Genomic DNA, 24,261 nt, shown 5'->3' on the forward strand with positions numbered 1-24,261 from the left:
ATCAGGCAGCTCCCCCCCACAATATCAGGCAGCCCCCCCCACATTTGTAGGCAGCTCCCCCCCCACAATATCAGGCAGCTCCCCCCCACAATATCAGGCAGCTCCCCCCAACAATATTAGGCAGCTCCCCCCCCCATAATATCAGGCAGCTTCCCCCCCCCCCACAATATCAGGCAGCTTCCCCCCCCCACAATATCAGGCAGCTTTTCCCCCCCCCCCCCACAATATTAGGCAGCTCCCCCCCCCACAATATTAGGCAGCTCCCCCCCCCCACACACAATATTAGGCAGCTCCCCCCCCCCACACACACACACATTTGTAGGTAGCTCCCCCCCACATTAGGTCAGCAGTTCCCCCACCCCACAGACATACAGCTTCCAGCCATATACAGTGTATGGCTGGAGGCTGTATGTCTGTACTGCTGCCCCCACAGTGATCCGGTCACCGCTCCTCCGGCCCGGGGGTCACATCTACTGCTATGGCCTATGGACCATAGCAGTAGGTGCCGGGACCGGAGGAGCGGTGACCGGAACACTGAAGAAGATGACACGGTCACTTACCAGGCCCCGGCCGGCGTGCGTTCTCCTGCGACGATCCTGCGGTCCTCCTGCGTCTCTATGGTTGTACGCACGGGACGTCAGTGACGTCCCGTGCGTACGACCATAGAGGCGGAGAAGCGAGGGACCGAAGGAGGATCGCGGGAGGATCGCAGGAGGACGCCAGGGAATGGTGAGTGACCGCCGGACATCCTTATGTCCCGAAAAGATTTTTCGGTACACAGGGATGTCCGGGATAGGATTAGGAATACTTCTTTTTATGTGCCCAGCCGGCTCCCGTGTGTGGCTGCAGGCGGGGGCCGACCAGAGCATATAAAACCTAATACTGTATACTAAAAACCAGGGGGCCTCCAGCTGTTGTGAAACTACAACTCCCAGCATGCCCGGACCGGCAAAGTCTGTCCGGGCATGCTGGGAGTTGTAGTTTCACAACAGCTGGAGGCCCCCCTGGTTTTTAGTATACAGTATTAGGTTTTATATGCGCTGGCCGGCCCCCGCCTGCAGCCACACACGGGAGCCGGCCGGGCACATAAAAAGAAGTATTCCTAATCCTATCCCGGAGAGCGCAATCCCCCCCCCCCCCCCAGATGTTGCGGCCGGCCCCCCCTGCACCGCCCACGAGTGCCTCTGCCACTGGCAGTGTTTGTAACTTGTGCTGTGGGCGGGCAGGGGAGGTGGTCATTATCGGCAGATTTTTAGTTGTTTCGGCATTTTGCCGAAATAGCTATTTTCGGCCGATATGTATCGGCCGCCGATATATCGGTGCATCCCTAATAGTAATCTCCTCAATCCACTCTTTGGAAAATAGAATCGATGATTTAGAGCATCTTGCTACGTTAAGTCCAAGATGACTTATATTTGCGCAAAAAAACTGCTCTTGCGGCAAAATTTTTGGTGTAAAGGAAAAGTACGCAGTTAATAAATCCATGCGTACTATAGATGTCACTCCAAGGTACCCCGATTCGGCCACATCTGGAGGACATGCTCTACCAAAACGTGCGCAAGAAAATGCGCAAAAAAAGGGCTTGCGCAAAATTTTGCACAAAAAAATACACACAAAGCAGGGGTAAAATCTTTGATACATGTCCCCCATTGAGTTTTATATATATATATATATTGTGGGTAAATTGAGGTTTTATGGAGTGTCTAAATAAAAAAAATATATGACTCCACATCAGTCCGGGTTTGTGAGGGATCGGTCCTGTCAAACTAACCTGATCAGCTTTTATGAGGAGGTAAGTTCAAGACTGGAAAAATCACTAGAAGTCATATAGCTTGATGACGCGCGCTATTAACCCTATTAAACTGTAAAAAAAGCATTCCCGGCAGCTCAGTTGGGCTGATCGGGACTACCGCAGTGAAACCACGGCGTCCCGATCAGCTAGGACACGAGTCTGTTACCTGCCTCTGGCACATCTGTACGGTGCTTGATTGCTCCAAGCCTGAGATCCAGGCTTGAGCAATCGACTGCCAATAACACTGATCAATGCAATGCTATGGCTTTGCATTGAATGGTGCTGGCAATCAATGTATTGCATGTTATAGCCCCCATAACATTGCAAAAAAAAAAAAAGTGTAAAAAAAAAAGAGTTAATAAATGTGATTTAACCCCTTCCCTAATAAAAGTTCAAATCAACCCCCTTTTCCCATAAAAAAAAAAAAAAAACATGCGCATAAATATAAACATATGTGGTATCTCCGCGTGCGTAAATGTCTGGAAAAAAATATATATTGTTAATTAAACCGCATGGTCCATGGCTTACGCGGAAAAAAAAATCCAAAGTCCCAAATAGCATATTTTTGGTCACTTTTTATACCATAAAAAAAGAATAAGAAGCGATCAAAACAAAAATGGTACTGATAAAAACTTCAGATCATAGCACAAAAAATGAGCCCTCATACCGCCCCGTATGCAGAAAAATAAAAAAAAGTTATAGGGGTCAGAAGATGACAATTTTAAACGTATACATTTTCCTGTATGTAATTATGATTTTTTTTTTCAGAAGTACGACAAAATCAAACCTATAAGTAGGATATCATTTTAACCATCCAACAATGAAGCTTTATTGAAAACATCTGAAGAAATACAGAGTATTAGGAGAATACAATAGAAAATAGGTCCGAGGACCCAACTTAGAACATAACAAGTAGGTACAAAATTAGTGCATCAGTACAACAGTTAATGTAAAGACATGTAGAGGCATTTATTAATCTTTTACTATGTAGTCTGGTTTTTACCCTGTTTTTTTCTACTTCATTTTTGACTATGTGCGACAAATTTACTAAATTGTTGCACAGCGTTAATAAATTTGGCACACGTAGGCAAAAGTGGGAAATTTACTTCATGTAGTAGAAAAAATAGTCTGTTCCTTTTTCCTGCTGTCTGAATAGGTTTGGCTGCGAGGTTTCCTTCTGGATCTTTTGTTTTTGAGTTTTTTTTTTTTTTAGCTTTTTCACCACATCTAAATAATTCAATAAATTGTAAAGTCATGGCTCAGAATAGTGGTAAACAGAGTTTAGTGTGTGTGTGTGTGTGTGTGTTTATTACATTTTTTTAACACTGTTTTTTCTCCCTAAATGTACTTACTCTTTTATTTTTTATTTTTTGTTACTTCTTCTACAGATCCGTGTATCCTGTGGACTCCTTCGCATTCGGTGGACTACTTCGACGACCAGCGTTTTTCTTTGCTTGATGTTAATAAAATGGTTAACGAGGGCTTGTGGGGGAGTGTTTTTTTGTAATAAAATATTTTTTAAACCTGCTGTGTTTTTTTTTTTTTACTTTACTGGACAGGCTTAGTAGTGGAAGCTGTCTTACAGACGGAGTCCATTACTAAGCCGGGCTTAGCGTTTGCCACAAAAACAGCTAGCGCTAACCCCCAATTATTACCCCGGTACCCAATGCCACAGGGGTGCCAACAGGCGCGGAGCGTCCAAAATGGCGCTCCTGGGCCTAGGCGGTAACAGGCTGGCGTTATTTAGGCTGGGGAGGGCCAGTAACAATGGTCCTCCCCCACCCTGGTAACGTCAGGCTGTTACTGTTTGGTTGGTATTTGGCTGAGAATAAAAATAGGGGGGATCCTATGTGTTTTTTTTTTTTTAAATATTTAATTATTTATTTAAAAAAAAAACGCATAGGGTCCCCCCTATTTTTATTCTCAGCCAAATACCAACCAAACAGTAACAGCCTGACGTTACCAGGGTGGGGGAGGACCATTGTTACTGGCCCTCCCCAGCCAAAATAACGCCAGCCTGTTACCGCCTAGGCCCAGGAGCGCCATTTTGGACGCTCCGGGTCTGTTGGTACCGGCTCTTCCCGGCACCCCTGTGGCGTTGGGTACCGGGGTAATAATTGGGGGTTAGCGCTAGCTGTTTTTGTGGCTAAAGCTAAGCCCAGCTTAGTAATGGACTCTGTCTATAAGACAGCTTCCACTACTAAGCCTGTCAAGTAAAGTAAGGAAAAAACACAACAGGTTTAAAAAAAAAATTTATTACAAAAAACACTCCCCCACAAGCCCTCGTTAACCATTTTATTAAAATCAAACAAAGAAAAACGCTGGTCATCGAAGTAGTCCACTGAATCCGAAGGAGTCCATGATTACAACTGCCATCATGCCCTTACAGTAAGGACATGCTGGGAGTTGTAGTTGTGTGTTGCAGGAGATGTGTGGGCAAGTGACAAGCTTGTCCCCTGCCCCCAGATGCAGGACTACAACTCCCAGCATGCCCTTACAGTAAGGTGGGGCAGAGGCCGGGCACAGTGTTTCCCAACCTGGGAGTTGTAGTTTTGCAACATCTGGAGGCACCCTGGTTGGGAAACACTCTTTTAGGCCAGTGTTTCCCAACCAGGGTGCCTCCAGATGTTGCAAAACTACAACTCCCAGGATGCCTGCACAGCCAAAGGCTGTCCAAGCATGCTGGGAGTTGTAGTCTTGCAACATCTGGAGGCACCCTAGTTGGGAAACACTGTTTTAGGCCAGTGTTTCCCAACCAGGGTGCCTCCAGATGTTGCAAAACTACAACTCCTAGCATGCCTGGACAGCCAAAGGCTGTCCAGGCATGCTGGGAGTTGTAGTCTTGCAACATCTGGAGGCACCCTGGTGGGGAAACACTGTTTTAGGCTAGTGTTTCCCAACCAGGGTGCCTCCAGATGTTGCAAAACTACAACTCCCAGCATGCCTGGGCAGCCAAAGGCTGTTTTAGGGCTTGGGCAACTTACCGGCTTCCGTAGGATCCAGCACCGCACGACATTGTCGCAAGACAGTGCCGCCCGACGATTTCCGTCACCGATCGTCGCTGGAGCCTCGGAAGGGTAAGTGAACATCTTCGCCGGTCCCCTTCAGCTGTTTAGTTTTGCAACAGCTGGAGGACTACAGTTTACAGACCACGAACTAGTGGTCTGCAAAATGTGGCCCTCCAGCTGTTGCAAAACTACAACACCCAGCATGCCCTGATAGCCAAAGCCTTTGGCTGTCAGGGCAGGAGCCCGGGCTGACATTACAGTGCAGCTGCCCGGGCTCCTCATACGGCCTCCCCGCTACCCTCACTTATGGGGAAACTGATATCCCCCCCCCCCTTGTCTCCCGCCCGCGCCGCTCAGCTCCCGCTGCTACAAGACTACAACTCCCAGCGTGTCCTCACTGTAAATTTTTTTTTTTTTTTTTACCAATGGACCTGTGTGGGGTCTTATATTTGACATTTTGATCACATTTATGAAATTTTTAGTGAGGAGGGATTACCAAAAAGCAGACATTTTGGCAAGATTATTATTATTTTTTACGGTGTTAACCGTGCATTATCAATAACATGATAATTTTGTTCTGCAGATTGGTAAGATTATGGCGATACCTCATTTATGTACTTTATTTGATGGTTTATTACTTTTACACTATAATAACTATTTTTGATTAAAAAAATCTTGTTAGTGCATCGCTACCTTTTGAGAGCTGCATATTTTTCTTTTTTTTTATACCGACAATGTTGTCTGATGGCAAATTTTTTCTGTGAAGAGTTGACATTCTTAGTTGTACCATTTTGGGGTACATGGGACATTTTGATCACTTTTTTTTTTAGTTTTACAGAGGCGGCATTGGCAAGGTTTTTATTTAACCCCTTCCCGCAGGATGTCATATATAAACGCCGGGTTGTGCAGTGCGTTCTCGCATCCCGACGTTTATAAATGACATTCAGTTAACCAGCAGAAGTCCCACATTCAGTTAACCAGCAGAAGTCCCGCAGAAGTTGTCCCTGTTTCCAGCAGGGAACAACTTCTGCTTCACCCCCCAGGACATCCATCCATCCAGGTCAGCGATCACTGTGATTGGTCCCTGTGGACCAATCAAAGTGACCTGGGATGAAAGTTCAGATCCCCCGCACTGCCCGCCCCTGGAAGTCGGGCAGAACGGGGGAAGATGGCTGCGGGGGCTCGCGGGGACCTGCGGCATAGTGGGGGGAACATGCGGGGACCGGCGGCCTTACCTGGAGCAGCGGCGGGACCGAGGAGCAGCGGCGGGACCGGCCATGTGGAGGAGCAGCGACGGGACCGGCAGGTAAGTACATGGTCCTCAGAGGCAGCAGTGAAGATCTTCACTGCTGCTTCTAGGAGTCTGAAAACTACAACTCCCAGCATGCCTAGACTGCCTTTGGCTGTCTGGGCATGCTGGGAGTTGTAGTTTTGCAACATCTGGAGGGCCCCAGTTTGGAGACCATTGTATAATGGTCTCCAATCTGTGCTCTTCCAGCTGTTGCAAAACTACAACTCCCAGCATGCATTGACTGTCCAGGCATGCTGGGAGTTTTAGTTCAGCAACATCTGGCCCTTCAGATGTTGCCGAACTACAACTCCCAGCATGCCCTTCAGCTGTCTGGCATGCTAGGAGTTGTAGTTTTGCAACAACTGGAGACACACTGGTTGGGAAACATTGTCTGTTTCTAACTCAGTGTTTCCTAACCTGTGTGCCTCCAGCTGTTGCAAAACTATAACTCCCAGCATGCACTAACAGACCATGCATGCTGAGAGTTGTGGTTTTGCAACAGCTGGTGCACCCCCCCTGTGAATGTACAGGGTAGATTCACATGGGCGAGGGTTTTACAGTGGGTTTCTCGCTGCAAGTTTGAGATGCAGCAAATTTTGTGCTGGGAAACTCGCTGTAATCCCCCGCTCATGTGACTGTACCCTAAAAACACTACACTAACACAAAATAAAATAAAAAGTTAAAAACACTACATATACACATACCCCTACACAGCCTCCCTCCCCTCCCCCAATAAGAACGTCCGGTACACCACTGTTTCCAAAGCAGAGCCTCCAGCTGTTGAAAAACAGCAACTCCCAGTATTGCCGGACAGCCATTGACTGTTCACGCATGCTGGGAGTTTTGCAACAGCTGGAGGCACCCTGTTTGGGAATCACTGGCGTAGAATACCCCTATGTCCACCCCTATGCAAATCCCTAATTTAGGCCTCAAATGCACATGGCGCTCTCTCACTTTGGAGCCCTGTCGTATTTCAGGGCAACAGTTTAGGGCCACATATGGGGTATCGCCGTACTCGGGAGAAATTGCATTACAAGGTTTGGGGGGCTTTTTCTCCTTTGACCCTTCATGAAAAGGAAATGTTGGGGTCTACACCAGAATGTTAGTGTAAAAAATTTAAATTTTTTACACTAACATGCTGATGTTGCCCTATACTTTACATTTTCACAAGAGGTAAAAGGGAAAAAAGCCCCCCAAAATTTGTAACGCCATTTCTCCCGACTACAGAGATACCCCATATGTGGGTGCAAAGTGCTCTGGGGGCGCACAACAAGGCCCAGAAGGGAGAGTGCACCATGTACATTTGAGGTGATTTGCACAGGGGTGCCTGATTGTTACAGCGGTTTTGACAAACGCAAAAAAAAAAAAAAAAAACACATGTGACCCCATTTCGGAAACTACACCCCTCATGGAATGTAATAAGGGGTGCAGTGAGAATTTACTCCCCACAGGTGTCTGACGGATCTTTGGAATAGTGGTCCGTGAAAATTAAAACTTGTACAGCCCACTGTTCCAAAGATCTGTCAGACACCAGTGGGGGGCAAATGCTCACTGTAACCCTTGTTACGTTCCTCAAGGGGTCTAGTTTCCAAAATGGTATGCCATGTGTTTTTTTTTTTGCTGTTCTGGCACCATAGGGGCTTCCTAAATGCGACATGCCCCCTGAGCAAACTTTGCTCTCAAAAAGCCAAATATGACTCCTTCTCTTCTGAGCATTGTAGTTCGCCCATAGTGCACTTCAGGTCAACTTATGGGGTGCCTCCATACTTAGAAGAGATGGGGTTACAAATTGTGGGGGGTATTTTCTGCTATTAACCATTGCAAAAATGTGAAATTTGGGGGGAAACACACATTTTAGTGAATTTTTTTTTTTTTTTTTACATATGCAAAAGTCGTGAAACACCTGTGGGGTAAGGCTCACTTTATTCCTTGTTACATTCCTCAAGGGGTCTAGTTTCCAAAATGGTATGACATGTGAGGGTTTTTTGCTGTTCTGGCACCATAGAGGCTTCTTAAATACAACATGCCCCCCAAAAACCATTTCAGACGTACTCTCCAAAATCCCCTTGTCGCTCCTTCGCTTCTGAGCCCTCTACTGCGCCCGCCGAACACTTTACATAGACATATGAGGTATGTGCTTACTCAAGAGAAATTGGGCTACAAACATAAGTATACATTTTCTCCTTTTACCCCTTGTAAAAATTAAAAAATTGGGTCTACAAGAACATGCGAGTGTAAAAAATGAAGATTGTGAACTTTCTCCTTCACTTTGCTTCTATTCCTGTGAAACACCTAAAGGGTTAAAACGCTGACTGAATGTCATTTTGAATACTTTGGGGGGTGCAGTTTTTATAATGGGGTTATTTTTGGGGTATTTCTAATATGAAAGCCCTTCAAATCCACATCAAACCTGAACTGGTCCCTGAAAAATAATGAGTTGGAAAATTTTGTGAAAAATTGGAAAATTGCTGCTGAACTTTGAAGCCCTCTGGTGTCTTCCAAAAGTAAAAACTCATCAATTTTATGATGTAAACATAAAGTAGACATATTGTATATGTGAATAAAAATTTTTTTTATTTGTAATATACATTTTCCTTACAAGCAGAGAGCTTCAAAGTTAGAAAAATGCTAAATTTCCAAATTTTTCATAAAATTTTAGGATTTTTAACAAGGAAAGGATGCAAGTTACCACAAAAATTTACCACCATGTTAAAGTAGAATATGTCACGAAAAAACAATCTCGGAATAAGAATGATAACTAAAAGCATTCCAGAGTTATTAATGTTTAAAGTGACAGTGGTCAGATGTGCAAAAAACGCTCTGGTCCTTAAGGCCAAAATGGGCTTGGTCCTTAACCCCTTAAGGACCGAGCCCTTTTTCACCTTAAAGGAGTAGTCCAGTGGTGACTCAGTGGTTTACAACTTATCCCCTATCTTAAGGATAGCGGATAAGTTGCAGATCGCGGGGGGTCCGACTCCTGGGGCCCCCGCGATCTCCTGTACGGAGCCCCGACAGCCCGCGGGAAGGGGGCGTGTCGACCTCCGCACGAAGCGGCGGCCGACACGCCCCCTCAATACAACTCTATGGCAGAGCCGAAGCGCTGCCTTCGGCAATCTCCGGCCCTGCCATTGAGATGTATTGATGGGGCGTGTCGGCCGCCGCCTCGTGCGGGGGTCGACACCCGCTATCTCGGCGGAGAGCCGGGGCCCCGTACAGAGAGATCGCGGGGGGCCCCAGCGGTCGGACCCCCCGCGATCTCAAACTTATCCCCTATCCTTAGGATAGGGGATAAGTTTTTCACCACTGGACCACCCCTTTAAGGACCGGAGCGTTTTTTGCAATTCTGACCACTGTCACTTTAAACATTTATAACTCTGGAATGCTTTTAGTTATCATTCTGATTCCGAGATTCTTTTTTCGTGACATATTCTACTTTAACTTAGTGGTAAAATTTTATGGTAACTTGCATCCTTTCTTGGTGAAAAATCCCCAAATTTGATGAAAAAAATGAAAATTTTGCATTTTTCTAACTTTGAAGCTCTCTGCTTGTAAGGAAAATGGATATTCAAAATCATTTTTTTTTGGGTTCACATATACAATATGTCTACTTTATGTTTGCATCATAAAATTTATGAGTTTTTACTTTTGGAAGACACCAGAGGGCTTCAAATTTCAGCAGCAATTTTGAAATTTTTCACAAAATTTTCAAACTCGCTATTTTTAATGGACCAGTTCAGGTTTGAAGTGGATTTGAAGGGTCTTCATATTAGAAATACCCCATAAAAGACCCCATTATAAAAACTACACCCCCCAAAGTATTCAAAATGACATTCATTAAATGTATTAACCCTTTAGGTGTTTCACAGGAACAGCAGCAAAGTGAAGGAGAAAATTCAAAATCTTCATTTATTACACTCGCATGTTCTTGTAGACCCAATTTTTGAATTTTTGCAAGTGGTAAAAAGGAGAAAATTTTTACTTGTATTTGAAACACAATTTCTCTCGAGTAAGCACATACCTCATATGTCTATGTTAATTGTTCGGCAGGCGCAGTAGAGGGCTCAGAAGGGAAGGAGCGACAAATGGTTTTTGGGGGGCATGTCACCTTTAGGAAGCCCCTATGGTGCAAGGACAGCAAAAAAACACACATGGCATACCGTTTTGGAAACTAGACCCCTCAGGGAACGTAACAAGGGGTAAAGTGAACCTTAATACCCCACAGGTGTTTCACGACTTTTGCATATGTAAAAAAAATATTTATTTTTTTACATAAAATGCTTGGTTTCCCAAAAATTTTACATTTTTAAAAAGTGTAATAGCAGAAAATACCCCCCAAAATTTGAAGCCCAATTTCTCCCGATTCAGAAAACACCCCATATGGGGGTGAAAAGTGCTCTGCTGGCACACTACAGGTCTCAGAAGAGAAGAAGTCACATTTGGCTTTTTGAAAGCAAATTTTGCTCTGGGGGCATGCCGCATTTAGGAAGCCCCTATGGTGCCAGGACAGCAAAAAAAAAAACACATGGCATACCATTTTGGAAACTAGACCCCTCGGGGAACGTAACAAGGGTTAATGTGAACCTTAATACCCTACAGGTGTTTCACGACTTTTGCATATGTGAAATTTTTTTTTTTAACCTAAAATGCTTGGTTTCCCAAAATTTTTACATTTTTAAAAAGGGTAAAAGCAGAAAATACCCCCCAAAATTTGAAGCCCAATTTCTCCCGATTCAGAAAACACCCCATATGGGGGTGAAAATTGCTCTGCTGGCGCACTACAGGTCTCAGAAGAGAAGGAGTCACATTTGGCTTTTTGAAAGCAAATTTTGCTCTGGGGGCATGCCGCATTTAGGAAGCCCCTATGGTGCCAGGACAGCAAAAAAACACACATGGCATACCATTTTGGAAACTAGACCCCTCAGGGAACGTAACAAGGGGTAAAGTGAACCTTAATACCCCACAGGTGTTTCACGACTTTTGCATATGTAAAAAAAAATAATTTTTTTTTTACCTAAAATGCTTGGTTTCCCAAAAATGTTACATTTTAAAAAGTGTGATAGCAGAAAATACCCTCAAAATTTGAAACCCAATTTCTCCCGATTCAGAAAACACCCCATATGGGGGTGAAAATTGCTCTGCTGGTGCACTACAGGTCTCAGAAGAGAAGGAGTCACATTTGGCTTTTTGAAAGCAAATTTTGCTCTGGGGGCATGCCGCATTTAGGAAGCCCCTATGGTGCCAGAACAGCAAAAAAAAACACATGGCATACCATTTTGGAAACTAGACCCCTCGGGGAACGTAACAAGGGGTAATGTGAACCTTAATACCCTACAGGTGTTTCACGACTTTTGCATATGTAAAAAAAAAATATTTTTTTTTTACCTAATATGCTTGGTTTCCCAAAATTTTTACATTTTTAAAAAGGGTAATAGCAGAAAATACCCCCCAAAATTTGAAGCCCAATTTCTCCCGATTCAGAAAACACCCCATATGGGGGTGAAAAGTGCTCTGCTGGCGCACTACAGGTCTCAGAAGAGAAGAAGTCACATTTGGCTTTTTGAAAGCAAATTTTGCTCTGGGGGCATGCCGCATTTAGGAAGCCACTATGGTGCCAGGACAGCAAAAAAAAAAACACATGGCATACCATTTTGGAAACTAGACCCCTCGGGGAACGTAACAAGGGGTAATGTGAACCTTAATACCCTACAGGTGTTTCACGACTTTTGCATATGTAAAAAAAAAATATTTTTTTTTTACCTAATATGCTTGGTTTCCCAAAATTTTTACATTTTTAAAAAGGGTAATAGCAGAAAATACCCCCCAAAATTTGAAGCCCAATTTCTCCCGATTCAGAAAACACCCCATATGGGGGTGAAAAGTGCTCTGCTGGCGCACTACAGGTCTCAGAAGAGAAGAAGTCACATTTGGCTTTTTGAAAGCAAATTTTGCTCTGGGGGCATGCCGCATTTAGGAAGCCACTATGGTGCCAGGACAGCAAAAAAAAAAAAAACATGGCATACCATTTTGGAAACTAGACCCCTCGGGGAACGTAACAAGGGTTAATGTGAACCTTAATACCCTACAGGTGTTTCACGACTTTTGCATATGTGAAATTTTTTTTTTTTTAACCTAAAATGCTTGGTTTCCCAAAATTTTTACATTTTTAAAAAGGGTAATAGCAGAAAATACCCCCCAAAATTTGAAGCCCAATTTCTCCCGAGTACGGCGATACCCCATATGTGGCCCTAAACTGTTGCCTTGAAATACGACAGGGCTCCAAAGTGAGAGCGCCATGCGCATTTGAAGCCTAAATTAGGGATTGCATAGGGGTGGACATAGGGGAATTCTACGCCAGTGATTCCCAAACAGGGGGCCTCCAGCTGTTGTAAAACTCCCTGCATGCCTAGACAGTCAGTGGCTATCTGGCAATACTGGGAGTAGTTGTTGTGCAACAGCTGGAGGCTCCGTTCTGGAACAGTGGCGTACCAGACGTTTTTCATTTTTATTGGGGAGGGGGGCTGTGTAGGGGTATGTGTATATGTAGTGTTTTTTACTTTTTATTTTATTTTTTGTTAGTGTAGTGTAGTGTTTTTAGGGTACAGTCGCACGGGCGGGGGTTCACAGTAGTTTCTCGCTGGCAGTTTGAGCAGCGGCAGAAAATTTGCCGCAGCTCAAACTTGCAGCCGGATACTTACTGTAATCCTCCGCCCATGTGAGTGTACCCTGTACGTTCACATTGGGGGGGGGGAAACATCCAGCTGTTGCAAAACTACAACTCCCAGCATGTACGGTCTATCAGTGCATGCTGGGAGTTGTAGTTTTGCAACAGCTGGAGACACACAGGTTGTGAAACACCGAGTTTGGTAACAAACTCAGTGTTTTGCAACCAGTGTGCCTTCAGCTGTTGCAAAAGCTACAACCCCCAGCATGTACGGACAGCGGAAGGGCATGCTGGGTCTTGTAGTTATGCAACAGCCGGAGGCATACTACATTGGCTGGGGATGCTGGGGATTGTAGTTATGCAACAGCTGGAGACACACTGATTTACTACTTAACTCAGTGTGCCTTCAGCTGTTGCAAAACTACAACTCTCAGCAGTCACCGACAGCCAACGGGCATGCTGGGAGTTGTAGTTATGCAACCACCAGATGCACCACTACAACTCCCAGCATGCACTTTAGCTGATTGTGCAAGCTGGGAGTTGTAGTTACGGAGTTGAAGGTACACTTTTCCATTGAAAGAATGTGCCTCCAGCTGTTGCAAAACTACAAGTCCCAGCATGCCCATAAGGGCATGCTGGGAGTTGTGGCGGTCTGCCTCCTGCTGTTGCATAACTACAGCTCCCAGCATGCCCTTGTTGCATGCTGGGAGCGGTTGCTAAGCAACAGCAGGAGGCTGTCACTCACCTCCAACGATCCACACTGCAGGACTGTCCCTCGCCGCCGCCGTCGCTCCTGGGGCCCCGATCCCAACAGGGACGCCGGGGATAGGGGTCCCCAGCACCCGGGGTCATCTTCCCGCACCCGCTCACGTCCTCCGGAAGAGGGGCGGAGCGGGTTGCGGGAGTGACACCTGCAGCAGGCGCCCTGATTACCGTCCGACGAATCAGGGCGATCATGAGGTGGTACCAGTGCCACCTCACTCCTGCAGGCTCTGGCTGTTCGGGGCCGTCTCTGACGGCCCCGATCAGCCAGTAGTTCTGGGTCACCGGGTCACTGGAGACCCGATTGACCCGGAATCCGCCGCAGATCGCTGGACTGAATTGTCCAGCGATCTGCGGCAATCGCCGACATGGGGGGACATAATGACCCCCCTGGGCAATATGCCGGGATGCCTGCTGAACGATTTCAGCAGGCATCCGGCCCCGGCTCCCCTCCGGCTAGCGGTGGGGGCCGGAAATGCTTAGGGCGTATCCATACGCCCTCGGTCCTTAAGGGGTTAAGGGGTTAATATTTTGAGCACAGGGAAACATAATGGTGAGTGAAAATTTAATGGTGAGTGGGAATGAAATAACAGTGCCGTTCGATCAATCATCCAAATGGGTACAAGGTCAGTCTGTTTCCATACAGCGACAGAGAAAGCAGAATAATACTCCGAACATTGAACATCAACCCTCCCTCCCCTCCTCCCCACAAACATGATAGTGGCTCAATAAAGAGAAAAGTGATGGCGTATCTCAGGACAGTATGACGATGACAACCAGGGTTCCCAAAACAGATTAAAGTGGTCCACACGATTCTCCCTAATGGCAGACAATTTTTCATTTAACATAATGGCATTTATTCTCTCCACCACCATGTGGAAATGTAGGTCAGGTTTCCGCCAGTGAGCGGCAATATGAATGCATGTCGCTAACAAGATATACTGGGAATGTTTGAATGGACAATATTGTATTCTAGAGGGCTTGTGACTCAACAAACAATAGGAGGGGGTACGAGGCACTCGACAAGGAAGGATAGCAGTCAGTAGGTCAAGAATACGTGTCCACAACCTAGTCACCACAGGGCAGCTCCACCAAGTATGGTACATGGTACCTCTAAGGCTGCATCCATGGAAGCACATCGGAGAGTCAAGAGGATAAATAGTATGAAGGAGTGTCGGTACCCTGTAGGAGCGGTGCAGTATCCGCAGTGATGTCTCAACCAAGGAGACTTGCCAGCTGCCCCTGCTAATGGTGGCACAACAGTCTCTCCACTGTGCCACCGAGAGAACAGTGTGTGTATCGCCCTCCCAATCAAGCATAAATTTAAGTTTAGTATCTTGTGGTGGAGAGTTAAAGTGTGCATACAGCAGAGAAAGTAAACCCGACATTCCAGGGGAATATAACATATGTCGTTCAAATGAGGTAGAAAGAACTCGCGTGCCCCTAGAAAGTTGCGAAGTGTTGAAGGATAAAATTTGTCTTGCTCGAAATAGCTCATTGTCAGGTACAGTGCGTCGATGTTTCAGGTCAGCCAATGTAGGGAGGAAGTGGCCAGTGGAAATGTCATTTAAACAAGTTATGTTATGCGTCTGCCACAAGAGAAAGGAAGAAGGAGTAAGGCCAGGTGTAAAAGATGGATTATGTAATAAAGGGAGAAGCGGAGAAGGAACAGATTGCAAGGAGAACTTGAAAAGAACCCGACGCCAGAGAGAGAGAGCATACAGGACCACCACAGCAGAGAGCATACAGGACCACCACAGAAGAGCAGGGAAGGATAGCAGAGATAGGCGATGTAGTCCACATTAACGCAGGTAAGGAGTAGGGAGCAATCAATGATTCTTCCAAAGTGACCCATCTGGGAGCATCAACTTTAGTATGAATAAGGGCAAGTTGAGCTATACGAGCAGCTTAATAGTATTTAAGTAAGTTTGGTACAGAGAGCCCTTCCAATCCTAGGTCTTTTATATGACCAGATATATGCAAAGATATCACACTGAAGGGAGGAAAGATCAGACTTTAAAACTGGTATAGGGAGGGTCCAAAAGAGGTACAATAGACTGGGTAAGAGAATGAGACTAAGTATTGGCGCACACGCTAATACACTACATCAGCGGTGGCCGTAAGTCTCTCTAAGTGCTCACGCATGCGCGGAAACTTTAAGTTTGTGTAGTGACGAGAACATCAGAGCGCAGGCACTGAAAGAGCAGGAAGCAGAGAGAGAATGAACCGGAAGTAATTCTCGGCGAAGAGATAGGTAGGTATGTGTTACGCCGAGCGCTCCGGGTCCCCGCTCCTCCCCGGAGCGCTCGCAGCATCCTCGCATTTGCAGCGCCCCGGTCAGACCTGCTGACCGGATGCGCTGCAATATCTCTCTCAGCCGGGATGCGATTCGCGATGCGGGAGGCGCCCGCTCGCGATGCGCATCCCGGCTCCCGTACCTGACTCGTTCCCCGTCTGTCTTGTCCCGGCGCGCGCGGCCCCGCTCCTTAGGGCGCACGAGCGCCGGGTCTCTGCAATTTAAAGGGCCACTGCGCCACTGATTGGCGCAGCAGGCTTAATCAGTGTGTTCACCTGTGCACTCCCTACTTATACCTCACTTCCCCTGCACTCCCTCGCCGGATCTTGTTGCCATTATGCCAGTGAAAGCGTTTCCTTGTGTGTTCCTAGCCTGTGTTCCAGACCTCCTGCCGTTGCCCCTGACTACGATCCTTGCTGCCTGCCCTGACCTTCTGCTACGTCCGACCTTGCTCTTGTCTACTCCCTTGTACCGCGCCTATCTTCAGCAGTCAGAGAGGTTGAGCCGTTGCTGGTGGATACGACCTGGTTGCTACCGCCGCTGCAAGACCATCCCGCTTTGCGGCGGGCTCTGGTGAATACCAGTAGCAACTTAGAACCGGTCCACCAACACGGTCCACTCTCTGGCACAGAGGATCCACCTCCAGCCAGCCGAATTGTGACAGTAGATCCGGCCATGGATCCCGCTGAAGTCCCACTGCCAGTTGTCGCCGACCTCACCACGGTGGTCGCCCAGCAGTCGCAACAGATAGCGCAACAAGGCCACCAGCTGTCTCAAATGACCGTGATGCTACAGCAGCTATTACCACAGCTCCAGCAACAATCTCCTCCGCCAGCTCCTGCACCTCCTCCGCAGCGAGTGGCCGCTTCCGGCCTACGATTATCCTTGCCGGATAAATTTGATGGGGACTCTAAGTTTTGCCGTGGCTTTCTTTCGCAATGTTCCCTGCACTTGGAGATGATGTCGGACCAGTTTCCTACTGAAAGGTCTAAGGTGGCTTTCGTAGTCAGCCTTCTGTCTGGGAAAGCTCTGTCATGGGCCACACCGCTCTGGGACCGCAATGACCCTGTCACTGCCTCTGTACACTCCTTCTTCACGGAGATTCGAAGTGTCTTTGAGGAACCTGCCCGAGCCTCTTCTGCTGAGACTGCCCTGCTGAACCTGGTCCAGGGTAATTCTTCTGTTGGCGAGTACGCCATCCAATTCCGTACTCTTGCCTCCGAATTATCCTGGAATAATGAGGCCCTCTGCGCGACCTTTAAAAAAGGCCTATCCAGCAACATTAAAGATGTGCTGGCCGCACGAGAAATTCCTGCTAACCTGCATGAACTTATTCATCTTGATACCCGCATTGACATGCGTTTTTCCGAAAGGCGTCAGGAGCTCCGCCAGGATATGGACTATGTTCGCACGAGGCGGTTTCTCTCCCCGGCTCCTCTCTCCTCTGGTCCTCTGCAATCCGTTCCTGTGCCTCCCGCCGTGGAGGCTATGCAAGTTGACCGGTCTCGCTTGACACCTCAAGAGAGGACACGCCGCCGCATGGAGAATCTGTGCCTGTACTGTGCCGGTACCGAACACTTCTTGAAGGATTGTCCTATCCGTCCTCCCCGCCTGGAAAGACGTACGCTGACTCCGCACAAAGGTGAGACAGTTCTTGATGTCAACTCTGCTTCTCCACGCCTTACTGTGCCTGTGCGGATATCTTCCTCTACCTTCTCCTTCTCTGCTATGGCCTTCTTGGATTCCGGATCTGCAGGAAATTTTATTTTGTCCTCCCTCATCAACAGGTTCAACATCCCGGTGACCAGTCTCGCCAGACCCCTCTACATCAATTCTGTTAACAATGAAAGATTGGACTGTACCGTGCGTTACCGCACGGAACCTCTCCTAATGTGCATCGGACCTCATCACGAAAAAATTGAATTTTTGGTCCTCTCCAACTGCACTTCTGAAATTCTTCTTGGATTACCGTGGCTTCAACGCCATTCCCCAACCCTTGATTGGTCCACAGGAGAAATCAAGAACTGGGGTACTTCTTGTCACAAGGACTGTCTTAAACTGGTTCCCAGTACTCCCTGCCGTGACCCTGTGGTTCCCCCTGTATCCGGTCTTCCTAAGGCTCATATGGACTATGCTGACGTTTGTTGCAAAAAGCAATCTGAGACTTTACCTCCTCACAGGCCTTATGACTGTCCTATTGACCTCCTCCCGGGTACTACTCCACCCCGGAGCAGAATCTATCCTCTGACATGGCAAGAGTCTCTGGAGCAGACAGAGTACATCCAGGAAAATTTAAAAAAGGGGTTTATCCGCAAGTCCTCCTCTCCTGCCGGAGCTGGATTTTTTTTTGTGTCCAAAAAAGATGGCTCCCTACGTCCTTGCATTGATTACCGCGGACTTAATAAAATCACGGTAAAAAACCGCTACCCCTTACCTTTCATCTCGGAACTCTTTGATCGCCTACAAGGTGCCCACATCTTTATCAAACTGGACTTAAGAGGGGCTTATAATCTCATCCGCATCAGGGAGGGGGACGGATGGAAGACTGCATTTAACACCAGAGATGGACACTTTGAGTATCTGGTCATGCCCTTTGGCCTGTGCAACGCCCCTGCCGTCTTCCAAGACTTTGTTAATGAAATTTTTCGTGATCTCCTATATTCCTGTGTTGTGGTTTATCTGGATGATATTCTGATTTTTTCTGCCAACTTAGAAGAACACCGCCAGCATGTCCGCATGGTTCTTCAGAGACTTCGGGACAATCAACTTTATGCCAAAATGGAGAAATGTCTCTTTGAATGTCAATCTCTTCCTTTCCTAGGATACTTGGTCTCTGGCCAGGGACTACAAATGGACCCAGATAAACTCTCTGCCGTCTTAGATTGGCCACGCCCCTCCGGACTCCGTGCTATCCAACGTTTTTTGGGGTTCGACAATTATTACAGACAATTTATTCCACACTTTTCCACTATTGTGGCTCCTATCGTGGCTTTAACCAAGAAAAATGCCAATCCCAAGTCCTGGTCTCCCCAAGCGGAAGACGCATTTAAACATCTCAAGTCTGCCTTTTCTTCTGCTCCCGTGCTCTCCAGACCTGACCCATCTAAACCCTTCCTATTGGAGGTAGATGCCTCCTCAGTGGGAGCTGGAGCTGTCCTTCTACAAAGAAATTCTTCCGGGCATGCTGTTACTTGTGGGGTTTTTTCTAGGACCTTCTCTCCGGCGGGGAGAAACTACTCCATCGGGGATCGAGAACTACTGGCCATTAAATTGGCGCTTGAGAAATGGAGGCACCTGCTGGAGGGATCAAAATTTCCAGTTATCATATACACTGATCACAAGAATCTCTCCTATCTCCAGTCTGCCCAACACCAGGCCAGGTGGTCGTTGTTCTTTGCCCGTTTTAACTTTGAAATTCATTTTCGCCCTGCTGACAAGAACATTAGGGCCGATGCCCTCTCTCGTTCTTCTGATGCCTCTGAAGTAGAGGTCTCTCCGCAACACATCATTCCTCCTGACTGTCTAATCTCCACTTCTCCAGCCTCCATCAGGCAAACTCCTCCAGGGAAGACCTTCGTTTCTCCACGCCAGCGGCTCGGGATTCTCAAATGGGGACACTCCTCCCACCTCGCAGGCCATGCGGGCATCAAAAAATCCTTGCAACTCATCTCTCGTTTTTATTGATGGCCGACTCTGGAGACGGATGTTGTTGATTTTGTGCGGGCCTGTACTGTCTGTGCCCGGGATAAGACTCCTCGCCAGAAGCCTGCTGGCCTCCTTCATCCTCTGCCTGTCCCCGAACAGCCTTGGTCACAGATTGGTATGGACTTTATTACAGACTTGCCCTCATCCCGTGGCAACACAGTTGTTTGGGTGGTCGTTGATCGATTTTCCAAGATGGCACATTTTATTCCTCTTCCTGGTCTTCCTTCAGCGCCTCAGTTGGCAAAGCTATTTTTTGTACACATTTTTCGCCTTCACGGTTTGCCCACGCATATCGTCTCGGATAGAGGCGTCCAATTCGTATCTAAATTCTGGAGGGCCCTCTGTAAACAGCTCAAGATCAAATTAAACTTCTTTTCTTCTTATCATCCCCAATCCAATGGGCAAGTAGAAAGAATTAATCAGGTCCTGGGTGACTATTTACGGCATTTTTTTTCCTCCCGCCAGGATGACTGGGCAGATCTTCTACCATGGGCCGAATTCTCATACAACTTCAGACTCTCCGAATCTTCTGCTAAGTCCCCATTTTTCGTGGTGTACGGCCGTCACCCTCTTCCCCCCCTCCCTACTCCCTTGCCCTCTGGTTTGCCCGCTGTGGATGAAGTGACTCGTGATCTTTCCACCATATGGAAAGAGACCCAAAATTCTCTCTTACAGGCTTCATCCCGGATGAAAAGATTTGCCGATAAGAAAAGAAGAACTCCCCCCATTTTTGCTCCCGGAGACAAGGTATGGCTCTCCGCTAAATATGTCCGCTTTCGTGTCCCCAGTTACAAACTGGGACCACGCTATCTTGGTCCTTTCAAAGTCTTGTGCCAGATTAACCCTGTCTCTTACAAACTCCTTCCTCCCTCTCTTCGTATTCCCAATGCCTTCCATGTCTCTCTCCTTAAACCACTCATCATTAACCACTTCTCTCCCAAACTTGTTTCTCCCACTCCTGTTTCCGGTTCTTCTGACGTCTTCTCCGTGAAGGAGATTCTGGCCTCCTAGACGGTCAGAGGAAAAAAAATTTTTTGGGTGGATTGGGAAGGCTGTGGCCCAGAAGAGAGATCCTGGGAACCTGAGGACAACATCCTAGACAAAAGTCTTATCCTCAGGTTCTCAGGCTCCAAGAAGAGGGGGAGACCCAAGGGGGGTACTGTTACGCCGAGCGCTCCGGGTCCCCGCTCCTCCCCGGAGCGCTCGCAGCATCCTCGCATTTGCAGCGCCCCGGTCAGATCTGCTGACCGGGTGCGCTGCAATATCTCTCTCAGCCGGGATGCGATTCGCGATGCGGGAGGCGCCCGCTCGCGATGCGCATTCCGGCTCCCGTACCTGACTCGTTCCCCGTCTGTCTTGTCCCGGCGCGCGCGGCCCCGCTCCTTAGGGCGCGCGCGCGCCGGGTCTCTGCAATTTAAAGGGCCACTGCGCCACTGATTGGCGCAGCAGGCTTAATCAGTGTGTTCACCTGTGCACTCCCTACTTACACCTCACTTCCCCTGCACTCCCTCGCCGGATCTTGTTGCCATTGTGCCAGTGAAAGCGTTTCCTTGTGTGTTCCTAGCCTGTGTTCCAGACCTCCTGCCGTTGCCCCTGACTACGATCCTTGCTGCCTGCCCTGACCTTCTGCTACGTCCGACCTTGCTCTTGTCTACTCCCTTGTACCGCGCCTATCTTCAGCAGTCAGAGAGGTTGAGCCGTTGCTAGTGGATACGACCTGGTTGCTACCGCCGCTGCAAGACCATCCCGCTTTGCGGCGGGCTCTGGTGAATACCAGTAGCAACTTAGAACCGGTCCACCAACACGGTCCACGCCAATCCCTCTCTGGCACAGAGGATCCACCTCCAGCCAGCCGAATCGTGACAGTATGATAGACTAATAACGGTATTGGGGAGTTGTTTATGACATCATGAATAGGCGACAAGTATACATGGATGAGGTGGCAGACACTGATTGGTGCTACTATCGGCAACATATAAACAATCTTTCTTATTGGTCATGATAGGTAAATATGTAAGCAGCTGATTGGTAAATATAAGCACTTGCATTTAAGACATGATGGAATTGGTCAATTGATGACCACCCCTCAGGATGACATCATTAACAGAGGGTATATAATATATATTGTTTGGCCGCCATTTTGACATCTACATGTACCTCTGATGAAGCTCCTAGTGAGCGAAACTAGTTAGGGGCAGTGTCTGTTTATTGGTTTCAATAATTTCATTGTTGCCACAGTTAAAACACCAAGGGCTGCAACTTGGGTAGATATGAATAAATATGTAAACAATGTGAAATATATGTGGTCAGCTAAGGCTGCCGGTCTGGGTGGAATATAAACCCTGTAAAGAATTATACACTATTTCTAGACATGTGCAATTCGGTTCGGCACGAATGTCTAAATTAACGAATGTTACCGTTTTCGTGCATTCGGACCGAACCGAATGCACGAAAACATATTTTGAACATTCCCGAATAGCCACGATAATACGAATAGCAAAGTAACGAATACATTCGTTATTTCCCAACCGTAATGCTGTAAATAACGAATGCATTCGTTATCTGTAAACGAACGTGAATAATTCATTCTGATAACAAATATAATAAAAAGGATATAGATAGTTTGATTTTTCGGAACATTCGGTATTCGGGTACATTCGGTAAATCTTTTTATTCTTTTTTTGGAAAAAAATTTCGGTTCGGCAATATTTTCGGTTTAGATTTTTCGGATACATTCGGTATTCGGGTATTCGTGTTGTTTTTTTCGGATACATTCGGTATTCGGGTACATTCGGTAAATCTTTAGTCTTTTTTTGGACTTTAGCGATCCTAAAAAATTATGGAGATACCTTTTTTATAAAAATTTCGTAGGGTATCATAAAAAAATCATAATAAAAAAGATACAGTGGTGATGGAAAAAATTGTATCTAATGAAATGTATCATTTTTATTATGAAATGTTTATTCATTTTTAAACAGGGATCAATTTATGTGAGCGGGTAAAGCACTAAAAATGTAGCCGACAATAATGAAAATGTAGTGTGTGCTTGTTTTTCACTTTTTTTTTAAAACATTTTTTAGGTAGTACTACTACTCCCAGCATGGAACACACTCTTCCATGATGGGAGTAGTAGTTACCTGTACTAATTGACAGATCGCAGGCGTCCCTTGCGATCCTCTTGTATAATGTATAGATGCGCCGGCTGCTCTTCTATGGTCCCCTGCACTCACGTATATGTACACATATTCATATTTCCCACAGAGCTGTGATTGGCCAGATGGTTCCAGCCAATCACAGCTCTCTGTGAGAAATAGGAATATGTGTATATATACGGCCGTGCAGGGGACCATAGGAGAGCAGCCGCCGCATTCATACATTATACTGGAGGATCGCAGCGGGCGTCAGGAGTAATACCTGCAGTGATCTTTCCTTTACTACAAGTACTACCACTCCCAACATGGAGTACACTCTGCTCCATGCTGGGAGCTGTAGTACCTGCATTAATAGATAGATCGCAGCGGTTACACTCGCTGCCATATGTCTACTAATGCAGGTACTACAGCTCCCAGCATGGAGCAGAGTGTGCTCCATGTTGGGAGTATTAGTACCTGCAGTAAGGGACAGATCCCAGGGATGTCACTTCTCCTGACACCGCTGCGATCGTCCTGATGTCAATGTCGGGATCAGCTGTTCTCAGGGCTACAGAGCCAGGAGAACAGCTGACGCTGAGCCGTAGGTATACATCGTATATCTACTGCCCAGCAAGAACTTACAGTGAGCCTGCAATGTGTATACAGTATACACATTGCTGGCTCACTTAACCCCTTGCTGAGCTGTGCGCTATGCGCAAGCCCAGCAAGGGAAGAGTTAACTTACACTGCTGGACAGTGTAGGTTAACCCTTTGGGCGGTATACACTATATACAGCTATCTATAGATAGCTGTATACAGTGTATACAGAAGACGAAGTCCAGCTTACTTCCCTCGAGTCCCGGGCGGGGTTCGTGTAGCTCCGCCCCCTAGTGATGACGTCATTAGGGGGCGGAGCTACAGAAGGGAACAAGGCTAGTTTATCTGAAGCTCTGTTCACATTGTACGTTTTGTATAATGTGAACAGACCCTTCTGGCAGTGTCCACCCAGACAGGGAGACTCCAGCTGTTGCTAAACTACAACTCCCAGCATGCCCAGACAGCCAAAGGCTGTCTGGGCATGCTGGGAGTTATAGTTTTGCACCAATTGGTGGCTCCCTGTTTGGGTAGACATTGCATCATGGGTGCTCTCCCCAGCGGACAGCGCCAAAAATGTCATAACCAATTTTTTGTGTTTTTTTCTTCTCGTTTCAGATCCGTGTATGCAGAGGATTACTGCGGATTCGATGGATTACGGCGGATTATTTGTTTTTTCCTTTAATAAAATGGTTAACGAGGGCTGTGGGGGAGTGTTTTTTTAAATAAAATAATTTTTCCAATGTGTTGTGTTTTTTTTTTTTTATTGAATTTTCAAGGTTAGTAGTGGACGCTGTCTTATTGACGGAATCCATTACTAGGCCAGGGCTTAGTGCTAGCCCCCAAAACAGCTAGCGCTAACCCCCAATTATTACCCCGGTACCCACCGCCACAGGGGTGCCGGGAAGAGCCGGTACCAACAGGCCCGGAGCGTCAAAATGGCGCTCCTGGGCCTAGGCGGTAACAGGCTGGCGTTATTTAGGCTGGGGAGGGCCAGTAACAATGGTCCTCGCCCACCCTG

At 47.0% G+C, this 24,261-nt stretch overlaps 1 protein-coding gene across 5 annotated transcripts in view; it reads left to right on the forward strand.

The window, feature by feature from the left end:
- Positions 1-24,261, forward strand: part of LOC130368109 (oocyte zinc finger protein XlCOF19-like) — a 59,492-nt gene that overhangs the window by 22,754 nt on the left and 12,477 nt on the right. For 2 of the 5 annotated variants that reach the window (XR_008892288.1, XR_008892290.1), the window contains exon 4: positions 2,561-2,704. The exons of the other annotated variants lie outside the window; for them this stretch is intronic. The gene's annotated coding sequence lies outside the window, so the exon portion shown is untranslated. The remainder of the gene's footprint in view (positions 1-2,560; positions 2,705-24,261) is intronic. 5 annotated transcript variants of the gene reach the window in all.

The sequence above is a fragment of the Hyla sarda genome, chromosome 1 (assembly GCF_029499605.1).
Source record: "Hyla sarda isolate aHylSar1 chromosome 1, aHylSar1.hap1, whole genome shotgun sequence".
In the NCBI taxonomy this organism is placed as follows: Eukaryota; Metazoa; Chordata; class Amphibia; order Anura; family Hylidae; genus Hyla; species Hyla sarda.